We start from the raw sequence: 6000 nt of genomic DNA, 5'->3' as shown, positions 1-6000 counted from the left end.
TCCTCACGTGCTTTGCCGTAATCAAATAAAATAAACCTATTCTATTCTTGGCAAACAGGAGAGGGCGCGAAGTCTTTATTTATCAGTTTAGTTGTAGCTGTGAGATCACTGTCTGGCCTCGGCCGAGCTTCTGGGAGAGTTCTTCGATCTCTGCAGGTTTGATCTTGTCTATAACAAACATGATTACTTGCTCAGAGTAGAGCTTGTTTCCTTATTGCTGTTGCCTGGATTTCGGGAAGGAGCTACAAGCACAATAACTGGCAGTGTGACCCAAACCATAGATTGCACACTTGAGAGGATTTTTCTTTGATTTAGGGCATCATCGAGATTCGTAATCTTGTCCTCGTTCCGCACCCTTTGGCGGCAGTCTGCAAATACACGGAGCGTGAAGAAAGCCCTGGAAGCGAAAACACTGCGTCCGGCCTCTCTCTGCTGCAGGATTCAACTCGAACAAGACTCATCAGGAATTCCAGATTGAAAATTGTCCAGGATTTGTCGTTTGTGGCCAGCGTTACCAAGTGCTAGGGCATTTTTCGCGATCTGAAGGGCTCTGGTCTAGTTAGTTGCTTCGGGCAATTAAGACTACCTTCAGTTTCGTGTCTTCAGGTAGCATATGCGTAAAATACTTGATGTCCTTCTTGACTAGTAGGGTTGTTACCTGGTGATGAATATACAGTGAGAAAACCTGTACGATAAACTGATAGTCAGTGAGTAATTTGGCTTTACAATCCTTTAATTTAGAATCCTCGAGAATTTTCATGAGCTGCTTCCAGATGGCGGTGCAGTCTATCAGTATCAGTTACCAGCGAGATTGAAAGATTGGGTAATTTTCCGTTTCGCCGGCGCAAATCTCGCCAAGCAGACTTAATTGGCGACAACATACAGTATGCACATAAAAAATGTTAACAAATCTTCGTTCTAAGAATTTTTTTATTTTGAAGGCATAAACATTTTAATAGCGTTTAAAATTTTGTAAAAAGCCTATAAATAAAGACAATAAATTTGTAAAAAGACATTAATTTGAGAATTTACTATGCTTTCATGGTTCAACATCCTGAGTCGCCGGTTCGTATCACGTGACCTCAAGTGATCTCATCCCACGTAAACTACGCTACAAAAATCTAACTGTCTCAGTAATTATTTACATTAATTTCAAGTTTAATCTTAGTTTGGAATGCAAGTTTAAATGCAAGAATTATTTCAATTCGTACGAATAGCTTACTCAGAAATTATGTGTAAAACCACAGTGCTTTACTTCTTTGATGCATTAGAATTGATGAATTTAGCCTTTGACTTTCCTATACTTTCGATTTCGGCTGAGCGGTGTCATTGCATCCTAATTGACTTAATTACCGCGAATGGCCTTAGGGCATAAAATTGAATTATCTGGCAAAAATTCTATGTAATTGTATGCCAGTATTGAAAGAAACAATCAATCTGATAAGAAATGGACGCGACTTGTTTTGAAAATGAGGCGTAAAAGGTTACCAGCGAGTATATTCCGTTTGGCACCAGTTGTACCATTATTGGCGACTTTATCGTCTGCGCCGGCAAAACGGAAAAGTACCAAAGATTGTTAGCTAAGTACAGATTTTCTGGAATGGTAACCCTTCCTACAGTGGTCAGGGCGGCTGTGTCCGACGATTCCTGATTGGTTGCGACGTCTGCGGAGAGCTGGACTTTCCTCCGCCTCATGTCTTGATCGAACAGATCTTCCTCTGTATAAGGCGACAGTATATTTTAAGCATATGGTGATTGTTCCTGGGCTTTAGATGATGTCTTTTAGGACGCAAAAGTATCATCAAATAAACGGTGTTACGCGTACTAGTGAGTTTTCACTACAAGAATTTCGAAGTCTAAAATATATGACACAGAAATATGGTAGCTTTAAATTTATTCTACCTCACCATTTGTTAGGTTTAAATTAAAATATACAACAAATATTACCATTTACCTGGACCTACCTTAAATACAAGCTTTCTTGAAATTTCTGTAAATTCGGACAATTCAGTCCGAGAGATTACAAGCTTCAATTTCAGAAGTCGACAGGATTCAATCGTTCAATTTACCAACACAAAGCTATCCTTTCACTATGCTATTTAATTCAACCCCAGCACAAGAGTCGCCAACATAAAGAAAAACATTACACGAGAAGACATACCCCTCTGAAGCTATGCACTTTTTTACAGATAATTCTTTATTATTTTCTCATGAGACAGATGTGGGTCAAGAGTTCGGTAGCTCAGAGTTCCGAAGGGGCCTTATGACTACACACTCGTTTGGTAATATAAGCTTTTTTTCAATTAAAAATCGATAATCAGCCAAAATTGTTTATTACAATTAGCATAAACAGTTAAAAAGTAACGAATCTGAAAAGAAAGTGACATCTTAAAATTTGTTAAGTTCTCCCAGCTACTTATCTTTTTTCCTTCCGTGAAATCATATGCTTAAGATTTTTCGAAAACGACCATCCATGGTTCTCTGGGAACAGTTTATTGCCATTATACTCCAGACTCGTCAGAAGGTCATAAAAAGGGCCACAACTTCACCGAACAATTCAAAACCAACTTTATTTAACATTTAAAAAAGTAAAAACGCCTCTTGCAAGTGGCTAAATATTTAAAAAGAACACAGTCAAGAACCGTCAAACATCGATTATAAACAGGCGAAAAGTGAGTCTCTCGGCGAAAAAGCTCAAGTTTTTATTCTCGCGCTATGACGAGCGCGCACGCACATGGTACAGTAAAAATAGATGTTGCCACTCATTCCAATGAGAATGTTTCGCCATAATACTCCGCCCCATATGCCGGAGACACAAGGAGTCAGAGATAGCTCGAGTCAAACTTAACCATTAGCCAAAACGTTCACGGTGGCTAATGGTAACGTAATGGTGTGTGGTTGGCCGGAACAGGTATTTCAACCATGGTGTCTGATGAATTTACTATAGGAATGTGCTCAGGAGCAGGAACTGATAGTGGAGTGTCAGAGACTAAAAGTGCTAGCTTCAGACTATGAATGCAATACACCGATTCTATTCTCTTAAAAAGAAGCGTAAAATTTTTATTAACACTTTTTATTACTTTAAATGGGCCATCAAACATGCCAGTCAGTGCTGGTTTGTTAAGTTGTTAAAAGCAAGAAGCTTGAATTTGTTTTCGCAAGTTCGCGAAATTTTTTAAAGAATATAAAGCAACTATGTACTATTGATGTAAAGTGTAAACTAACATTGAAAATTTCTTAGTATTTTGCGTAAATAATCATGAAGTATTACCATGTTGTTGTTTCAAAAGGGAATGCTATCATGCTAAAAGTAAAATGTTTGAAAGTATTTTAAATGAATTTAAATGATTTACTTGCAAGAAAGTGAAAAGTGTGAATGAAGTTTAAGTAAGCTCTCCAGACTATACAGAACGTTTTATCGCGGTTAGCACGGTAGGATGTAGCTTTGAACGTAAGGTGTCATCGAGGTCTAAGAGAGTCAAGTTTTTAACATTTAGAAAAATGTTCAGGCAGTAGTTTGTTTGCTGCATCGTATTTCAGAAACATGCTGGGAAAATTCTGACAGAACAAGCTTCTGGAGAGCGTTGGAGGAATTAAATTTAATGATGAATAAATGAAAATTGTATGAAAATGAAGCAAATGTTGTGAAAAGTTAAATTGTTGTTGAAAAATGTGATTGAAGAAGCACTGTTGAATAGAATCACCAATAAACAAAGCTGTTTCAAGAAATGATGTATGTTCCAGAAAAGAAGACTGTAAATTGTAAAACATCTTAAATGATAAATTAGATTTTCCTTGATATTGCAAAAGTTGTCTCTTAAAAATCTTAGATTTAGAACTGAGAGAGTGCATTTGCATAACCTGCTGTGACGGTAACACTGCCGAAAATTACACTTAGGACTCCAAGAATTACGTCCCAAAGCAGAGGTTTATTTACTTACTTGCATAGTCAGTTGTGCTTCCTGAAGTTCCAAATGAGTTTTAACAGATTCACTTGCCTCAGTGGTCACAAAAGCTGTATTCACATAAGAGTGAGATACGAGCTCAGTAATCTTATCAGCGACCATAGCCTGTTTCCTCAAATCATCTTCACTGAAAGCAGCTTAGGGAGCCTTACCCAGCTTGTTAACCCTCCTCCCTTTCACTCTAACTACACGTATAATTGCAGCATATATTACTCTTCACTTTAGGTAATCAATTATGGCAATGTTTTAACGCCATTATACTCCAGACTTGTCGGAAGGTCGAGAAGAAGACCACAACTGCATCAAACAATTCAAAACCAACTTCACTTAACCCTGGAGCACGCGCGCTGGGTCCTAAAGACCCGACTTGTGTTCTTTGGAGAAAAAAATTCTAAATCTTCAGATAAAAGTATTACATCTATACCAATAAATTTTACAATCAAACTTAAAAAGCAGACATAGTAAAATTTTTAAATTCCTCCAAACGTTTTTACAAAATAGAATTTTTTAAAGGAATAGAAAAGCGCATTATATAAGGGAAAAAATACAGTATACCTTAATTCTGTATCAATTCTTTATTAGTACTACAGACACAGAGAAAAAATGCTTAGGTGTCTCCCAAACGCAAACATTTTTCACGTTCGTCGGTTTCACTGGAGAATGGTGTACACACCTGGCTACCTGAGCCGCAGGATCGAACAAGAATTGGGCACTTCTTAATTATGGGTCATTAACAAGTTAAAAGTTTAATATTTTTTTAAACCCTAGTTTAATGAGTTGCTTATAAGCATAATTAATATGAAATTGATAGTTAAAAGAAGTAAGTGTGGTGAAACCGTGCGGAGAAAATGCACATTTGGTCGAGAGCAGAACAGGCTGGTGATTGACATCCTGAAAGATAAAAAATAGCATCGAAACAAACATAGCAAGAAAAGGGGGCAATTGTGAATCCTTCAGCGAGAGGTTATCAAAAAGTTAAAGGCATGCAAAATCTAAAACGTGAGTAGGTAAACATACACCAATAATAATGCAATTAAGACACTAGAATACAGGTGTTGAGGACAAATAGTCCATCGGGATGCATTCATAGGAACAATTTGAGAGACAGCATTACTGAAGAGATAAGGTAACCATACAATCTTATTATGTAATAGAGGTAAGCAAAATCAAAATGTAAGGAATAACAGTTAGGCAATATTGTCATAGGGCGTTTTATATTTGCTGGGTTGTTAACATTGTAATTACAGATTTTTATCACAGAGTTTTGAATATTTCTTTGACTTTCGAAGAAGTTACGTGCCAGTTTACAGTAGACAGTCCTAAGTTGATCAATTCAAAGTTCAGTGTGAATACGATTGTTGCGAATGTACCAGAGTGAATTGGTAATTTGTCTTAAAATACAGTTTCTTGTGAACAATTTTACCGGAGTTTGCCTAGACTGGGAAGGCTTAACAAAGCATAAGACGCAATACGGATTTGTAAATGAGTAACTTATTTTCAATAGATAAAATGCTGTTTCTAGCAATTAAGGGGAATAGTTTTGCTTTACGAAGTCAAAACTTCTATAAGATAGATGTTATGTGTGAGGTCCATGTGAGAAAATTACTGAGGCTCACCCCGAGATAAGGGACCTTCTTAGCCCAGGGTATTGAAGCTCCATAAAAATGCAGATTTTTCTTTATTTTCTTGTTCGTAAACATGATGGCCTGAGTCTTGTCAACATTGCCGAGAATTTTCCACTTGTTCAGCCAAATCTCAAGTATGTTAATGTGTTCTCGTAACAGTTGGATGACTAATCCAACAAATGCACATTGAGTCAGGATCGCGGTGTCATCAGCGCACATTGCGAGCGTCGTTCATATATATATTAAGGAGTGTGGGTGCCAAGAGGGCCCCTTGCTAAGATAGCTCGGCGAGTAGAAAGTGAGCCTGAGATATGAACGACAAAGTGTCTACTGGTCAGGTAAGATTTAATTATGTTTGTGATGTAATCAGGAAAACTCAGATTGTGCATTTTGTCTGAAAGTGCTTCCAG

The sequence above is a fragment of the Stegodyphus dumicola genome, chromosome X1, assembly GCF_044657685.1.
Source record: "Stegodyphus dumicola isolate Sdum_Otavi_A_Nest chromosome X1, ASM4465768v1".
In the NCBI taxonomy this organism is placed as follows: domain Eukaryota; kingdom Metazoa; phylum Arthropoda; class Arachnida; order Araneae; family Eresidae; genus Stegodyphus; species Stegodyphus dumicola.
This window is presented reverse-complemented; position numbering follows the sequence as displayed.